At 41.2% G+C, this 19,798-nt stretch overlaps 1 long non-coding RNA gene across 2 annotated transcripts in view; it reads right to left on the reverse strand.

Annotated features, from left to right (window-relative positions):
* Window positions 1-18,249, reverse strand: part of LOC138749295 (uncharacterized) — a 107,718-nt gene extending 89,469 nt beyond the window's left edge. For both annotated transcript variants that reach the window (XR_011348545.1, XR_011348544.1), the window contains exons 1-2: window positions 13,883-18,249; window positions 8,640-8,788 (exon numbers count right to left, since the gene is read on the reverse strand). This is a non-coding gene — a long non-coding RNA (uncharacterized lncRNA). The remainder of the gene's footprint in view (window positions 1-8,639; window positions 8,789-13,882) is intronic.
* Between the last annotated feature and the right edge of the window lie 1,549 nt (window positions 18,250-19,798).

The following is a 19,798-nucleotide window of genomic DNA, read 5'->3' on the forward strand; positions in this document are numbered from 1 at the left end:
ACATGCTCAACTTAGGCTATACCTTTACATGCATCCAGTAACAGATATATTATAATATTATTTTAGCGTCGTACATCACCATCTCAACTCCACCTCAATCAATCTATGCCCAGTCACAAACACAGTCATACTGCAAAAGCCAAGCACCTCTTTCATAGCCTCCTATTGCAAATATACATTGCATCTTTTCATTCATGACCTCATAGGGTATCAAGAATAGGCAAACAGTTAAAAAAAAATCTCTTTGAGATGAATTATAATACATAAGAGAATTCATGCTTGAAATTGAGTCCTCCAAATTTTCTGCAGAGATGCAAAGTATAGTTAGGATCACTGCTGATACCTCTCACATTTTCTGCAGCTCCCTCTGAAGTATCATGTTAATCGTTCCACTCCAAAAAGCAGAAGTATTGTCCATCTGAGCAACGTTTGGAGCATCCTGTGTCTTCTGACGAGGACTTTCCATTTCTACCTTGTCATGATTAGTTTTTCTACATTTTAAGTGACATTCCTACTGGCTCCACAGAAAACCTGTAAACCATTTGGTATATATTCTGCACAAGTACAGCATTTCAACACCTTAAGAGATAGTGACCTACTCTCTGGATTTACAGTCAATGATCTGGGCCACTCCATGAGGAGCCCAAGAAGATCCTGCAGGTAAAAACAAAATGAAGGAGCTTGACCTATTGAAGGAACTTTGAGATTATTGTGAGCATCAAGTCAACATGACTGAGTCAAGTGGTTCAAGTGTTTTCTAGCAACCCATTGCTTTGAAATAGAATATTCCATTATCTTCTCACAACCCTCAAGAAAACTTCCAGCAGAAAATTACCAAAACTGCTCATAAACGTTGGATTGTATTCAGTAGCATTACTACCAATACAATGTTGAGATGTTCTTAATTCATTAGTTTCATTTTGTTTACAATTAAGTATTTTGGGGTTTTACTACTTCAACGCTTAAAAGCGAATGTAGCAGAGACTAACATGAAATTGCCTTACATCAGTCAATATGGAATGATGTTGGATTCTATAGCAATCTTCCATTTAGTTAGATTGATTGCAGAATGAATGCACAAATTTATTCTTTGAGTAAATCCTGATCAAATACAAATCTGATCCAAAGCTTGACAGGCCCTGGATGTTGATGATGCAAATCAGAACCCAAAAGAGAAAATGGTGGAAACACTAGGCATGTGTGAAAATAAAATAACACAAAATAATGTTTTCGGTCGAAGACCTTCATCAGTATGTTCAGGGTTTATTGATGCAGAGGCATTTCTGAGAATTGTGAATACTTATTAAAAATGATTGACAACAGAAGATGTGAACCATTAGAAGTAAAAGAGATCTTCAAGTTTGAGAATTAAAGTTGGGCAAGATGCCAGAGATATCAGCAACTTTAAGCAATTCCTTACTAATCACAGAGTACTGATGGCATAGGAATTACTTAAAGTGGTATGTGGAAAGAAAAAGGTTGAGAACTACTATAGTAGACTCTAATGTTTATAATTTGTCAATTGATAGGGATTTATTTGTCACCTTGTTTTCCAAATTAACAGTTGGTGTTAGTGATCTCCAGCATAATTACTTTGACAAGGTCTTTCTTACTGTTTATAATTACAATTTCCCTGTCTAATTATCTTTACAATCCTGCTATTTAGTTTGTGTCTATTAATGTGTTATTCAAACTATTAGATTGTTCTGATTACATTTATTTATATTGATTAATTGCTTACTCTCAATTCTTAAACACAAGTTGTGATTTAGCTATTGGTTCTTCGATTACTTACATGATCATCAGAAAGTGTTACTTCATCCATTCTTTCTATATTCTGCCAGTGTTCTAGAAGAGGATTTTGAAACAGATTACCTTGTGCTATGAGATGATTCTAGAAGTCAATTCAAGCATTCTTCACTTTTTGCATAGAACTGGGAAATCCTGATTGGTTTTACAGTGAAAAAGCTAAGTGAGTGTTTTAAGATCTTGCTTACCTCCTCAACATGTAGTTGTCCAAGTACTGAAAAACAAATGTTCTTTAATTTATTGTGATCTTATTCAAAATTAGAATCTCTCGTCACATGAACATTATTGGATTAGGGTTAAATGGATCCTTTGAGACATGCAATGTTAAAAGCCTTCTGAAAAATTGAATAATGGGTAAGATTGCAACATCAGAAGTCATTCAGCATTAGTACAGTCAGAAGCCTGTAAACTGTTTTGATGGGGTGTGCTGTCAAAACCCCACCAAAACCCTCCCCATTATTGAGTACATCTACAAGGAATGACCTATCATTGAAGACCCACACCACCCAGCACATACTCTGTTCTTGCTGTTGGCATCAGAAAAGAGGTATATGTGCCCAAGACTCACACCACCAGGTTCAGAAAACAGCTGCTACCCCTCCACTATCAGACTCCCCAATAGCAAAGTCAGAGACTCATTTAAAGACTCTTACTTGTGCACTTTATTGATTTTCTTTGCTCTCTCTGTGTTGCAGTTTGTTTACATTCATTATCTGTTCACAATTTTAATGGTTTGCATGTTTATGCTGTGTAATTTATTTTTTGCACTACCAATTAGTGGTAATTCTGCCACGACTGCAGGAAAAATGGATTTCAGGATTATATGTGATGTTATATATGTACTCCGATAATAAATCTGAAAACCTGAAACAGTTAAAGACATCATTGTCATTTATGATGGAACTAAAAAAAGACAGTTAATGAACCAAAAATTACACGTCTCTCTAAAAAACAAATGCAATTCTCACTGAGAAACTAGCATTAATCAAAAGTAATAATCACAATGAGAAATGAATGCAAATGGAAATGTTATATCTTTAAATTTGTATTTTTACACAATCAAAGAGTGGACATACTAAAACATCAGAATCAATCAATATCTCTTGTGCATACCTCAGGGTTAAACACAGATCCACAACCGAGTTTAAACAAGAGGTAGAATTTAAATATCAAGTAGCTCAGGAACTTCAGACTCACTAGCAGTCTTATTGTTAAAATCCACAGGCATGTGCTCCAGAATCTTCAAGATAAAGAAACTAACTCTGATAAAAAGAAACTACCTGTGATTTAAAAAAAACAATAGGGTGTAGACAGCAGTTAACTCAGAAGGAGCAACAGCAAAGCAAGATAGAACTTGAACATTGGAAGTGCTATTCTTGCAAACTTTCATAAACAAGCTGAACATAATTTTCAAGTTGTGAGATGGTCTGCTAGGATCAATATGATATGAAAAGTGATAGAAATGCAACAAATATCTATCAGGAAAGGGAGGAGACAGCAAAGGAATTATTGGAGTTTTTTGAGAACATAATGAGCGCAGTCAATAGAGGGGAGCAGATGAATGTTGTTTGCTTGGATCTCTAGAAGGCATTCGATAAGGTGCAACAAAAAAGATTTATACACAAGATAAGAATGCAAAGAGTTAGGGGTGATGTATTAACATGAATAAAGGATTGATTACCCAATAGGAAGCAGAGAGTTGGGATACAGGGGTGTTTTTCTGGTTGACAATCAGTGATGAGTGGTGTGCTGGGCTTGCAAATGTTCATGATGTACATTTGTGATCTGGAAGAGGAGACAATGTAGTGTATCTAAGTTTGCTGATGACACTAAACTGAGTGGAAAAGCAAATTGTGAAGAGGATACAGAGAGTCAGCAGAGAAATATAGATAGATTAAGTGAGTGGGCAGGGAAATGCAGATAGAGTACAATGTTGGTAAATGTGAGGTTATCCATTTGGAAGAAAAAATGGAAGATCAGATTATTATTTAAATAGCAGGGGACTGCAGCATGCTGCCATGCAGAAGGACTTTGGTGTGCTTGTGCATGAATTGCAATTGGTTAGTTTACAGATGCAGCAGGCTATCAAGAAGACAAATGGAATGTTGGTCTTCATTGCTAAAAAAAAGACAGATTGAATCTAGCAGCAGGGACATTATGCTGCAACTGTACAAGGTACTGGTGAGGCCACATCTGGAGTACTGCATGCAGTTCTGGTTTCCTTACTCGAGGAAAGATGTACTGGCTTTGGAGGTGGTTCACCAGATTGATTCCAGAGATGAGGAGGTTAGCCTATTAGGAGACTGTTCAAATTTATAAGAATGAGAGAGGAAATGTATAAAATTATGAAAGGCATAGTTAAGATAGAGATAGGCAAGTTGCTTCCATTGGTAAGGGAGACCAGAACTAGGGAACATAGCCTCAAGATCCAGGGTAGTAGATTTACAACATGGTGAGGAGGAACTGCTTTTCCCAAAGGGTGGTGAATCTATGGAATTCAGTCCCCATTGAATCAGTGGAAGTGAACTCAGTGAATATATTTAAGATAAGTTTGATAGATTTTTAAAACGTATAGGAATTAAAGGATATGGGGAAAAAGTCAGCTAGGTGGAGATAAGCCTCTCATCAGATCAGTCAGAATCTCATTAAATGGCAAAGCAGGCTTGACGGGCCAATCGCCTACACCTGCTCCTATTTCTTATGTTCTTTTTACAGGTTCACATAAGAGACTATAGATGCTAGATCATGAAGATTAATATGACTTGGAGGAAGTGGTGGGCTGAGCAGAATCAATGGAATAAAAAGAATAGTCTATTTTTCAGACTTGAGCTCAGGTCTTCATTAAATCTGACAAAGGGCTCCATTCCATAAAGAAGACCATTTTCTCTTATTGATGCTGTTTGACCTACTAAGTTTCTCCAGCAGATTGTGTTCAGCTAAAGGAATGGGGTTAACTTTTTTCATTTTAAACATATGACCAACATGATTGACGTCCATATCAAAGTAGTTTTTTTTCCCTACGTGTTATCAGGGAAAGGAATGGAAACCTTTAGGTAACCATTGCATCTTAAGTGAATCTCTGACAAATATTATCACTATATGAAGATCTCCTATTCTAGGCACACTTTCTGATTCCAAAATGCGGGTCAGTCATAATCACCCTGATCATTATAGCCACTAATGCTCATCAGAAGAAGCTTGTTGAATATTAGATCTGAGGTGGTGAGATTCATGTCAAGACAAAATCAATTACCCCAATCTTCCAATGCATTCTCCTGAGAATGTAAAAGAATGAAGAAGCAATTATTCTTTCAGATCCTCATTGATCAGTAATACTGGAAGTCATGATTAATATATTTGCACAATTATAAGCCATGCACATGTGCTGCAAATTATATGATGTGAATGGACTTGCCTTTTTACGATCTGCAATGTAAATTTACAGACTAAATCTATCCCAATCCCGAATGGAATGACCTTGCAATGCTCAAATGTGAGCTGAAAAATCTCTTTCATTAAACTTTGAAAACTGTCAAAGCCATGGCCAGGATTTAGCCAACTTCTATGGTGTTTAAATACTAAATGTTCTTTGCCCCCTGCTCTACTCACTTTACACCTACAACTCTGTGGGTCGGTACAACAGTAACACCATCTACAAATTTGTCGACGATACCATGGTGGTGAATTGTATAAATTAAGGGGATGAGTCAACATACAGGATGGAGACTGAAAACTTGGCTGAATGGTGAACCGACAACAACATTGTACATAATGTCACCAAAACTAAGGAGCTGATTGTCGACTTCAGGAAAGGAAAGCCAAAGGAATACAATTCAGTGATCATTGGGGGAATTAGAGGTTGAGAGGGTGAGCAAATTTAAGTTCCTGGGAGTCACTATCTTGGAGGAGCTTTCTTGGACCCAACACACCAATGGCATCGTGAAGAAAGGACATCAGCGTCTCACTTTCTCAGTAGAAACCCTTCCAAATTTCTACAGAAGTGTGGTGAAGAGTGTGCTGAGTGGCCTCATCATGATCTAGGAATGAGAAACCAATACCCCTGAGTGTAAAGCCCTCCAGAAGGTAATGGATACAACCCAGGACATCACAGGTAAAACCCTCCCCACTATTGAACATTGACAGAGAATGCTGCAGTTGGACAGCAGCAGCAATCATCAAGGATCCACACCACACAGCACACATTATGTTTTCGCTGCTGCCATCAGGAAAGAAGAATAGGTTCCACAAGACTCACACCACCAGGTTCAGGAACAGCTGCTACCCTCCACCATCAGACTCCTTAACGACAAACTCAACCAGAGACTCATGTAAGGACTCTTACTTGTGTACTTTATTGATTTTCTTGTTCTCTCTGCATTGCACAGTTTTTTTTACATTCATTATCTGTTTACAGTTGTTTGTTTACATGTTTACACTGTATAGTTTATTTTCTTGTACTACCAATTAGTGGTAATTCTGCCACATCAGCAGGTAAAAGGAATCTCAGGTTTGCATGTAATGTCATGTATGCACTCTGACAATAAATCTGAAATCTTAATGTTAATGAAGAGTTTTTAAAAAATTCTCAGTGGTATTTTAAACAATTTCGAGAGATCTAGGGCATAAAAAGATATTTAAAAATGAAATGTTCATATGAATTGGGGCAATTCAAGGGCAGTGTTCCTGTTTCTGAATCAGAAACATAATGGCTATTAGTCCAATACAGTGAGTAAAAGTGAATGAGACAAAGATTTTCACTATCTGAATATTAGCGAGGCATTCTGCACGATACACGTGTCCAATGTGCATTTTGCAGCTTCACAGTAAACAACAAACCAGAACCTGACCTCAGAATATCAATTAATATCAGATGAAATATTCAAAGTTAACAATACTCTAATTACACACAAACCCAATCCATTAAGAGGCATGAAACAAAGATGAGACAAAGTATTCTTCAAACTTTTAAAAGTCAAGTTAAAAAAATATTTTTCTTTTGATTCAAGACAACTTGGCCTGCTGTCATGTTGCAGAATGAATGAAACTGCCATTTTCCTGCCTTCCTTAAGTATAAACTATGGTTAAAGACTCCTAGGAGACTCCACCAAAATTATGATGATACTGTGAGAAACAGAAGTACCTTCACAGAAATTGCTTGAGACAAAAATTGAGAACAAAGAACAATTATACAACAATGCAAAGTTGGGTGCTTTCCCCTTACCCTGGGAATACACATACACACACACTCAACTTTTATACAGTTTATTTCAGTATAGAAGTACCCTCCCCCTTACATTCTTCTGCTTCCTGGATGAGTTTGGCATTAGGCAATCCTGTCTGCCTATGTGCTGTTTCTGTGAACTTGGAGGACCAGGGGGTGTCCCATCATGTCATTGTCCTTATTGACAAACCTGCCTTTGTTCTAATTCACACCTTCCCGACTCTCAGGGCTACAACCTTCTTATATGCAGAACTTGCTAATTCTGTCTAAAAGGCTAGAAGACCCTTATCTTATTCAAACTAACTCTACTTCCTACATTCTAATATCTATTCTTATCCTATTCATACTGGCTTTATTCATTACACATATATCTATACTAGTTTCCTCATCTTCATATTTTTATATCAGTTTTACTTATCTCTCACAATCCTCACTTTTCTTTTAGCTACGCTTCATGACTTCTCAACTGGAATGTATTATTTGTAAACTTGGTCTTTTTCCCAGCTGGTCAGTAAACGAACTGCAGTCTCAGCATCATCAGACAGAATTAGGGAAACATACATCCTTTGGGTTCTAGTAACGAGGGGTCCGTTGAATTAAATACTGCACACAAGTCTTTAGGCAGGGGAGCACCATAATGGCCAGAATAGCGAGTCCAGCTGCTATAAGGGCTGTGGGTATCAGACTCCAGTTACCAATAAAAAGTCTAGTCCATTCCACACTGGATCGAGGTTGCCAAGTCTGAACCTGGGCATGGGAAGATTTTCGAACTCCTGAAGAAGTGTCTTTAACCGCCTGACCATTGTGAGCATTGTCATTAACCAGTCTTTCACAAACGCTGCCTTCAGCAGCCAACGAGTAATCGAGATCCAGGCGGTTTTGTTGAACTGTGGCTCGTATCTGTCGTCTTTCTTCAGCCCATAAATTCAGGGCCATTGCTGTCTGTTCGGTGATGATCTCCAAGGCTGCTTGGAGTCTGATTAAACGATTTAAATGCCAAGCAGCTGTGGTGTTCTGGAGCAGCTTACGTCCTTTACAGCTGGAACTCCCCTTACCGAGGTGGTGCTTAACATTCCGAATGTCTGTGTGACCCAAAGGATGCTTTACAGTACCAAGTTGGGGAGAGGTGTTTCTTATCACTTAACCTGTGAGTTGCAGCTTTGTCTGCGAACATTAGCATAAGTATCACTGAACCTGTGAGTTGCAGCCTGTCTGTGAATATTAGCATATGTATTCACTCTATCTCTGCTACATGTACAATCCTGACTAACATTCTGTCTGTCATTGTCCCACCATCTTCTTTGTGCTATCCCTTTAAAACTCCTCTTTTTAATACCTGTAGAGGCCAAAATACAAATCAAATCTACTCTTCTAGAGCTGTTCTGTTCCCCTGGTCCATGTTGGGATCCTATATTAACCCATACCCCACTATGATTATACTCTATATCTGTGCCCTGTCTACATTCTAAAGGTAAATAATTGTCACCTCTGCTGCCCTTGTTCCAGGAGGACTTAATACATTGTGAGCAATTTGGTGATTTCCCAAAAATTGGGAACCAACAAGTAAATAAAACAGCAAATGGTAAAAACATAATTACAGCACTTTTACCTGGCGTCGTGTAACTTTCAGATCAGAAGGATGAAGGACTGCACGCCAGGTGGAGGGTAGATTATCAATGTCGTTAGTCTGTGGTTAAGCAGCTTGTTTAATTCGTTGGATGTGGCTCCATCCCTTTTCTTTCGTTCGCACGGCAGTGTCTGTAATCAAAAGTACACAATAGGGGCCATCCCAGACAGGTTTTAGTTGGTGATCTTGCCATGCTTTTACATATACCCAATCACCAGGTTTAATAGAATGAATAGGATACTCCAGGGGTGGGGTTTGAGCTAATAAACCCTTCTGTCGTAAGTCATAGAGAGAAGTAGAAAGTCCCTGTAAATATTTAGATATGTACTGGTCATTAGCCTCAGGGATAGGGGTATCAGTGTGGAATTCCATGTAAGGAAGACCAAACATCATTTCATATGGTGAGACAGCAAGGTCCTTACGAGGAGCTGTGTGAGTCCTAATTAAAGCTAAGGGTAAGCATTTAATCCAGGAGAGGCCAGTTTCCTCATGAAGTCAAGTGAGCTGATTTTTCAAGGTCTGATTCATTCGTTCAACACGGCCTGAGCTCTGGGGGTGCCATGGGGTATGTAGCTGCCAATCTATTCCCAGTATTTTGCACACACTCTGGAGTACCTGAGAGGTAAAATGTGTACCTCGATCTGAGTCAATGGTTTGAATCATACCATATCGTGGAATCACAGACTCCAGTAGTATCCTGATAACAGTGCTGGCACGATCATTAGGGGTGTGAAATGATCTACCATCACCAGGAGGTATTTGTAAACCCCTATCTTAGGTAATTCTGTAAAGTCAATTTGTATCCATTGAAACGGGCGTACAGCTATATCGCGACCGCCAGGCATTACCTGGCGCATAACTTTTTTATTTACTCTCTGACAGATTGGACAACCCCAAGTACTTTGTTTGGCATAGTATATATGCCTGATCAATGAAAAGACCGTACAAAAGTATCCACAACTGCCTGTGTTCCCCAGTGTGTCTGCTGGTGTAGCTGATCAATAATTTGCCGAGCCAAGGCTTTGTTCAGTACTTGACGTCCTTCTGCCATCCACCACAACCCATCAACGGTTTGACGCATTCCTTGGTCTTTCATGTAAACCTCCTCTTCCCGTGAAAAGATGAGAGCCTTTTTAACCTCAAGTGGGGTGGGCAGTAACAGCTGCATGTCTATTTTCTCCGTGAGCGCAGCCTGTTTGGCAGCTGCATCTGCCTGTCTGTTCCCCCTGTGCTTCAGGATTGTCACCACTTTGATGGCTTCATACATGAACTACAGCTATTTCCTCAGGTAATGTAAGAGCATCTAGAGATTGAACAATTAAGTTTTCATGGATCAACATTGTCCTTTTCCAGTTATCATTCCCCGCTCTTTCCACATCTTCCCAAAGGTGTGCACTACACCAAAAGCGTATTTTGAGTCCGTGTAGATAGTGCCCACCTTGTTCTCTATACCCTGGAGAGCTCTACAGAGGGCATACAATTCACAAGATTGTGCTGACCAATAACCGGGGAGGTGACCGGCTTCAATCACCACTCCTTCTTTCCCATTCACTACACTATACCCGCTATAGCGAGTGCCATCAATGCAACGGGAAGATCCATCAATAAACCACCTTTCACCCTCCTGTAAAGGCTAATCACTTAAATCCTCTCTAATTTTGGTCTGTAAATCTATTACCTCTAAACATACATGCTCTAACTAATTTATGGTATTGTCAGAATTTGGAGAAACCAAGAAAGCTGCTGGATTGTGTTCTTTATTCATAATCAGGGTCAAATCATCCCTATCCATTAGGATCGCTTCATATTTTAAAATTCTAGAGTCTGTGAGCGACCTTCCAGCACGTTGTAAGAGAATTTTGCGGACTGTGTGAGGGGTGTGAACTATCATCGGGGCACCAAACGTAATCTTTCGTCCTTCCTCAACTAAAATAGCAGTGGCTGCGATGGCTTGCACACATTCTGGCCAATCACGACAAACAAGGTCTAAAACTTTTGACAGAAAAGCAACTGGCTGTCGACAGCCTGCCCTCTCTTGTGTTAGTACTCCGGTGGCTACATCTCCTTTCGCATTGGTATATAGGTCAAATGGCTTATTTAGGTCGGGTAAAGCCAACACTGGGGCACTGATAAGGTGCTGTTTCACCAAGTTAAAATCTTTAATCTCTTCCTCTGTCCAGACAACAGCTTCGCCCCCTAGAATCGTGAGTTTATTATGGAGGAATTTGACCAGGCTAGAATAATTTTCAATCCAGATTCTACAGTATCCCACTAAACCAAGGAATTTCCTAAGTTCTTGGACATTCTTGGGAGGTGGGATCTGTAGAATACCATATATCCTCTCTGGACTTATTTTCCTAGTTCCCTGACTTACCAGATGACCTAAGTATTTAACTTCTGATTGAACAAATTGTAATTTGGATTCGCTCACCCTGAGACCCTTATTCTCCAGAAAATTCAAAAGTTCAACAGTATACTGTTAAACTAATTCGTACGTTTTTCCCGTAATTAACAAATCATCAACATATTGTATCAACTGACAATTCTCTCTCCGAGGAGCCTCATCTAACATTTGTTCTAAGACCTGGCCGAATAAATTTGGTGATTCTGTAAAGCCCTGGGGAAGGACCGTCCACCGGTATTGATTCTTGCGTCCGGTAAAAGGATTTTCCCATTCAAAGGCAAACATGTCTCTGCTCTCTGTTGCTAACGGACAGGTCCAGAAAGCATCTTTGAGGTCAATCACACTAAACCATTTACTATGGGGATCGATTTTACCCATTATTGTATAAGGATTAGGTACAACCGGGTGACGGGTGAGAATAATTTTGTTCAGCTCCCTCAAGTCCTGCACTAATCGATAGGTACTGTTCTGGTTTTTGGACAGGTAAAATTGGGGTATTAAAAGGTGACATACAAGGTTCGAGTATACCATCTTTCACCAACTGGTCAATTACTGGCTGCAGCCCCTTTCGGCCAGCCATCGGAATTGGATACTGCTTTCGTCTAATTACTTGCTCAGGATCCTTTAGAGTAACTTGCAGGGGAGGAATATCTAACACTCCTCTATTGCCTCTTTCTGCCCATACTCCAGGATTTATTAGTTCTCGATCTTCCTCGCTTAATACATACAATTGAACCCCGATACCCGATTCCTGTGGTCTGGTGCCGATAGCCAATTGGTCCTGTAAATCTCGTCCTAACAAACAAACTCCAGCTTGGGGAACTAGTAAAATATCCTCTGTTATTATCTTTTCTCCCATTTGTATTCTTACATCCCTTAATACAGGGACCGTAAAATCTCTTCCTCCTACTCCCGAAATCATCACGGTCCCCTCTATCTTAACACCCTCGGTTGGTTGTAAAATACTAGACCGGGCTGTCCCAGAATCTACTAAAATACCATCTTGTCACTGTGGGGTTCTATGCTTAAATTTACCAATGGTTCTCCGTGCAGCCCCACGGTGTGTATTGACTGAGAACCGTGACCCCCCCTATTCATAATCTGCTTCCATCAGGGCGTAAGATTGCATCTCCCTGGCTCGCATTGGGCATTCTCTCTTAAAGTGTCCCTCCTTTTTACAATGGTAGCAAACTACTGTTCCTGTTTCCCAATTTCTACCTAGGTCTCCACGGGGTCCTGGGAATGGTCGTCGTCCCCGGAATTCTCCTCTACCCCTCTCTCTGCTCTGGTTTCTACTTCCCCACCCCTGGCGCTCCTCCCAACGTCCAGGAGCTGGCACACAGTCACACAGCTGGCACCCTTTCCTTGCTGTTCCTCCACGACTTCCTTGACTGCCTGCATCAAAATCTTAGCCTTTCCTTTCTGTTTATCCTCAGACCTCTGGACGTATGCTCTTTGTGCGATCTGTAGAAGCTGTGTTATTCCCTGCTCATGCCAATTCTCAGTCTTCTGCAATTTCCTTCTAATGTCTGGGGCTGAATTTGTAACGAAGCCCATTAATACCAATTGTTCACCCGCTGGGGATTCTACATCCAGACCCCCATATTGCTGTATGGCTGTGCGCAATCTATTCAGAAATGCAGAGGGGGTCTCCTCGGGACCTTGGGTTACCTCAAATGCTTTCTTAAAATTCTGTCCCTTTGGAACAGATTCCTTGATTCCTTTTATCAGATTAATCCTATATTCTTCCATTAATGTGCGACCATCATTAGTATTCTTATCCCAATTTGGTTTTGCCAGGGGAAATTTAAGTTCCCCAGGTACCGCCTCTGGTCCCCCTTGGTGTTCCCTTTCCCAGACTCTAATCCCTGCTTGGCGAATCATCCCACGTTCATCCAAAGTGAACATGGCCCTAAAGATTGATGTTAACTCATCCCATGTATATATATTTGGTCCCAAAAATTGATCTAATTGTTCGGCTCATCCCTGAGGATCCTCTATCAGGGAGGTAATTTCTCTCTTAAAGTTACGCACCTCCGTACTAGTCAGGGGCACATTTACAAAACCGAGACCCCCTCCCACGGGAACTTCCCATAGAGGTCTCATCCAGTTAATTTCTGGCTTATTATGTCTAGGTTCCTGCTCTCCGGGAAATGAATCAAAGGGTTCTGCCCTTTCTTCCCGGAGGGTCTCACACTGTTCTGAGTGCCAGTCTCCTCCCTCTCTTGTCAATAGAGGTGGTAATCTAGTACTTTGTGAACAGGTCATCATACCACCCCTACTTTCTTTAGCTGTGGGGGAGGAGGGGAAGGTGCAGAGGGTAGAGCATAGGAGAGAGGGGAAAGATAGGAGCCGGCATAGGGGGAGCATAAGGTGGAGGAAGGGAATGTAACACATCCCATCCTTGTGTTTCAGGGACAAAAGGTTCCTCGTCCTTCTTGTCCTTACATTCCTTTTCATTCAAAACCAGTTGATCAACCGATCCACTGAGCCAGCAGGCACATATTATTCCTTGCTCTCAATATTATCTCTTTGGTTTTGATAGAGCCAGATGTTCAATGCCTGACACATCCAGTCATCCTCGGATCCGAACTTTGGCCAATATACCGAACTCCCTTTTATCGGACTTTTAACCCATTCCAGACAGCAATACCTGACCATGGTCAGTTTGTCATTCCCATGAGTTCTCCCTGCACCCCAATCAGATAGCATTAATCCTAACGGACTTTGCTTAGTTATCTGGTCGTCCCATCCTTCCCTAAGACTATCTTCCATGCTACTCACACCTCCCATACTAACAGGTAAGTAAAATTCCTCTTACCGGGATCCAGTAGCTATTCCTAGTGCGCTTCCTTAACGTCCTCCCGTTGTTTGTTCTCAATGCCTCTTCTCGGATATCACTCGCTTCATCCACTGACCAGTCACCCGCCGTTCGTGAGTCCAGCTGAATCAGCCGGGGTGCACCTACCCCCGTCATCGGGCACTCTGTCAGTGGAGGGAGAGGGATCCCGGACGAGCCCCCATTTGTGAGAAACAGAAGTACCTTCACAGAAATTGCTCGAGAGAAAAATTGAGAACAAAGAAGATTTATTACACAACAATGCAAAGTTGGTTGCTTTCCCCTTACCCTGGGAATACACACATACACTGGGGCTCACCCAACTTTTATACAGTTTATTTCAGTATAGAAGTACCCTCCCCCTTACATTCTTCTGCCTCCTGGATGATTTTGGTATTAGGCAATCCTGTCTGCCTATGTGCTGTTTCTGTGCACTTGGAGGACCAGGGGGTATCCCATCATGTCATTGTCCTTATTCACAAACCTGCCTTTGTTCTAATTCACACCTTCCCGACTCTCAGGGCTACAACCTTATATGCAGAACTTGCTAATTCTGTCTAAAGGCTAGAAGACCCTTATCTTATTCAAACTAACTTTACTTCTCTAATATCTATTCTTATCCTATTCATACTGGCTTTATTCATTACACATATATCCATAGTAGTTTCCTCATCTTCATATTTTTATATCAGTTTTACTTATCTCTCACAATACTATGCAAGTTTATTTGGGTTAAGTTATGAAGGAACCAGGCACAAAACATGCCAAATTAATTTTTATGGCTTTAACATCAAAACAAAAAAACCCTACAGATTCAAGGCATGTGTCAAAAAGATGAACGATGAACCAAAATTCTACTGTTTGCTCTTCATAAAATTATGACAAATCTGAAAGTATCATCAACATGAAATTATGATCAAAACACATAGAACAGTACAGTACAGATCCTTCAGTCCTTGATGTTGTGCCGACCCATATATTCCTTAAAAAAATTTCTAAATATACCCTACCTTGTAACCCTCTATTTTTTCGTTCATCCATGTGCTTGTCTAAGAGTCTCTTAAATGCCTCTAATGTTTCAGCGTCCATTAGCATACCTGGCAAGGCATTCCAGGCACCCACAACTGTCTGCATAAAAAAGTACCCCTAAACTTCCCTCCTTTAACTTTGTACATATGTCCTCAGGTGTTTCCTGTTCCTGCCCTGGGAAACAGGTTCTCGCTGTCCACCCCATCTATACCTCTCAGAATATTGTAGATCTCTATCAAATCTCCTCTCAACCTTCTATGCTTCAAAGAGAAAAGTCCCAGTTCTACTAACCTAGCCTCATAAATTTGTTTTCCAATCCAGACAGCATCCTGGTAAATCTCCTCTGCTCCCTGTCCATAGCTTCCACATTCTTCCTATAATGAGGTGACCAGAAATGAATAGAATTCTCTAGGTGTGGTTTTATCAGAGATTTGTAGAGGTGCAACATGACCTCACTACTCTTGATCCCCCTATTAATGAAACCCAGCATCCCATAGGCCTTCTTAATTATCCTATCAACCTGTGCAGCAACCTTGAGGGATGTATGGATTTGAACACCAAGGTCCCTTTCTTCATCCACATTTTTAAGTAACTCACCATTAACCCTGTACTCAGCCATCTGGTTTGTCCTTCCAAAATGCATCTCCTCACACTTATCTGGATTGAACTACATCTGTCCCTTTTCTGCATCCTGTCTATACCCTCTTTTAACCTTCGACAGTCTTCAGCTCCAACCACAAGTCCTCCAACCATTGTGTCATCTGCAAACTTACTGATCCATCCTTCCACCTCTTCATTCAGATCATTTAAAAAATCTCAGAGCAAGGGTCCCAGAACAGATCTTTGCAGCACTTCACTAGTCATCGACCACAAGGCAGAATATTTTCCTTCCACTGGTACTCTCTGCTTTCTTCCTGCAAGCCAATATTTTATCCATACAGCCAAGGTTCTACTGATCCCATGCCTCATGACTTTCTGGATGAGTCTCTCATGGGGGACCTTGTCAAATGCCTTGCTAGAATTCAAGTAGACCACATCTGCTGCCCTACCCTCATCAATGTCTTTTGTTACCTCCTCAAAAAACTCAATTAGGCTCGTGAGACATGACCTTCCCTTCATGAAGTCATGCTTACTGTCCTTGAGTAGACTGTACTTCTCCAAATGCTCATGGTTCCTATCCTTAAGAATCCTCTCCAATAGTTTTCACATCACTGATGTAAGAGTTACCAGTCTATAATTCCTAGGATTCTTCCTATTACCTTTTTTAAACAAGGGGACTACATTTTTCAATCCTCCAGCACCTCTCCTGAAGCCAAAGAGGATTCAAAGATCATAGCTACTGTCCCAGCTATCTATTCTCTCACTTCCCACCGCAACTGGAATATATCACATCTGGCCCTTGGGGTCATCAATATTGATGTTTTTAAGAAGATCCAACACTTCCTCTTCCTTAATTTCCACAGTGTCCAGCACACAGGCTTGTTCTATTTCAACCTCACCCTGATCAAGCTTCTTTTCTCTTGTGAATACTGAAGCAAAGTATTCATTTAGGACCTCCTCAACCTCCAGCCACATATTGCTTCCTTTACCCTTTTGAGGCCCCACTTTCATTCTCATCATCCATCTGTACTTCACATATGCATAGAACACCTTGGGGGTTCTCCTTAATCCTACATGCCAAGGCCTTCTCATGCCCCCTTTGAGCTCTTCTAAATCCTTTCATAAGCTCCTTCCTGGCTACTATATATTTTTCATGAGCTCTTCCTGTTTCCTTCTTCCTCTTAACTACGGTAGTCGTCTCACCTGTTTTATCAGCCACAGTTCCCTTTTCCTTGTCACAGTATGACAAATCTATCCTGAACCCAGCACGTGGTCCCTAAACTTTCTCCTCATTACTTCTGTGCTTTCACTCTTAAACATCTGTTTCCAATTTACACTTGCTACTTCCTGTCTCATCACTTAATTAGCCCTTCCCCAGTTAAGCACTTTCCTATTTTGTCTGTTTTTATCCTTTTCCATAGCTATGTTGAAGCTAAGGAAGTTGTGGTTACTCTCATCAAAATGCTCCCCACCAACAGGTCTGCCACTTGACCAGGTTCATTACCTAGAACTAGATCTAGTACAGCTTCCCCTCTCATCAGCCAGTCCACATATTGTGTCAGGAATCCTTCTTGAACCCACCTGACAAATTCAGCCACATCTATCCCTCTTGCAGTAAGCATGTGCCACTCAATATTAGGGAAGCTGAAGTCACCCATTATTACAACCCTGCATTTCTTGCACCATTCCAAAATCTGCCTGCTTATCTGCTCCTTAGTGTCCCAAGGCCTTTTTGGAGGCATATAGATCACTCCCAGCACAGTGATAGCTCCCTTCCTATTTCTGACTTCCATCCTCACTAACTCAGTGGACACCTCCTTCTGCAGTATTCTACCTTTCTATAGCCATGATACTATCCCTGACCAGTAATGCTACTCTTCCCCCCCACCCCCACACACTTTTCTACTTCCCATCCTATTCCTTTTAAACACCTAGACCCAGGTATCTGCATTAGCCAATTCTGCCCTTCCTCCAGCCAAGTTTCAGTAATGGCAATAACATTGTAGTTCCACATACTGATGCATGTTCTAAGTTCATCCCCTTTCCCAATACTCCTACCATTAAAATAGACACATTTCAACCACTCCAACTGGCTACATTTATGTTTTGTCCCCTGCTTGTCCTTCCGCACTAACTCAGAGCACAAAGTATCATGCTTTTGTCCTACCCTAATCTTTGCACTCCCATTCTGATTCCCACTCTAGTTTAAACACTCCCCAACAACTCTAGCAAACTTGCCTGCTAGATCAGGCGCCACCCATCCTTTTTTGTACAGGTCAGACCTTCCCCAGAAGAAATCCCAATGATCCACAAATATGAACCTCTGCCCCCTGCAACAACTCTTCAGCCACGCATTCATCTGCCACAACTACTGTTCTAACATCTCTGGTGTGTGGCACTGGCAGAAATCCCAAGATTACCACCCTTGAGATCCTGCTTTTTAACTTCTTTCCTAACTCTTTATATTCCCTCTTCAGGACTTCATCTCTATTCCTCTCTATGTCATTGGCCCCCATGTAGACCATGACATCTGCCTGCTCACCCTCCCTCTTCAGAATACTATGAACTCAATCAGAGACTTCCCTGACCCTGGTACTGGAGGTAACAGCATCCCGGAGCCTCAATCTCATTCACCAAACCACCCATCTGCTCTCCTAACCAATGAGTCCCCAATAACCTCTCCTCTTCTCCCCCTTCCCTTTTGAGCCAAGGGGCCAGCCTCTACCCTGGAGTCATGACCACCACAACTGGACCCTGGTAGATTGCTTCCCCCCACCCCCCCCCCCCGCAACATGGGTATAATCATCCAACGTAGCATTGTGGCAATGTAAAGCAACAGGCTACAGTTGTCAGAGAAGTAACTCTGAGCCATTGAAGAATAAGGTAGTGAAGGTGCTTAAATTCATTCAAACATGAGGGGAGAGAATGAACATGAATATGTCCTGTTCCAACCAGAAGATGCCTGCTGCCCACAGGCAGCCAGCAAACTCATCCGCATCTCTTCTGCAAATATTTGTTTATATGTATGGGGTGTACATAAGTCAGAGGAAACCAAGGGAGGACCTCAAACTATTGCACTTGATTGGAGCAATTCTAGTTTGCCAATTGTTTCCAAACAATCTGGAGATTAAAAACTGTTGATATTAGTGTTAAAGTTCAAGTTTAAAGTCATATACTATAGTGCAATGATAGTTTGCTTTGTAAACTGTCAAATTAGACATCTCATATACAATAGAAATAAGACAGTACAGAAATGCAGAGTTACAAAGAGAGATCTATTGACATTGAGAAAAAATAATCTAATTTTGCTATTGTGAAGAACATACATAATGGCAGGAAAGAAAACATCCTTGAATATGATGGTGCATGATCTCATAGTTGTGAATCTTCCTCCTGAAAGGTGAGGGTGCTGGAGTGCACGAGTCATTTAACATGCTAGCTGCTTTTCTAAGAAAGTGGGAAGTATAGACAGAATAAATAAAGAGGTCTATTTGTGTGATGGACTGAGATGCATTCACAATAGTCTACAGTTTCTTGTTCCTTTGGGCAGAGCAGTTCCTGTACCATGCAGTGATGCATCCTGACAGGCATACAGGTGACACACCAACTTTCCTTAGGCTGTTAAGGAAGTAGTGGCACTGGTGCACTTTCTTGACCATTGAGTTATCTTGGGTAGACCAGGACAGGTCACTAGAGATGTTTACTCCTAGCAAATTAAAGGTGTCTACCACTTCCACCTCATCATCGATGCAGACCGGGGAGTGACCTCTGCCATGCTCCAGAAATCTATAACCAGCTCTTTGGTCTTGTGAGAGAGGTTATTGTCCCAGAGACAAGTCCTTCTATTTCCTTATCAATACACCAACTTTTTGTGGTTTGAGTTCCTGTCTATGATTGTGGAGTCATCCATGAATTTATAGATGGAAGTTATCCTTGTACTCCAGGTGCTCCAAGCTAAGTGTGCAGCCAGGGAAATGGCATCTGCTTTGAACCCATTGTGATGGTAAGTGAATTAGAGCTAGTCAAGGGTTGACATGGAGTTAACAGGAGACTTGAATAGCCTCTCAAAGAACTTCATAATGGTGGGGGTTTGAGCCACTTGCTGGTAGTCATTGAGGCCCATCACTCCATTCTTCCTCAGCAGCAGGAATGATAGTGAGCTTCTTGAAGCAAGTGGATACTTGAGCCTGTGGCAGGGAAAGGTGGACAATATCTGTGAATACTCCTAGTTGTACTGTGGACTCCATTTGAGACAGTCACTTTCTGCAG

The sequence above is a fragment of the Narcine bancroftii genome, chromosome 14 (assembly GCF_036971445.1).
Source record: "Narcine bancroftii isolate sNarBan1 chromosome 14, sNarBan1.hap1, whole genome shotgun sequence".
Classification (NCBI taxonomy): Eukaryota; Metazoa; Chordata; class Chondrichthyes; order Torpediniformes; family Narcinidae; genus Narcine; species Narcine bancroftii.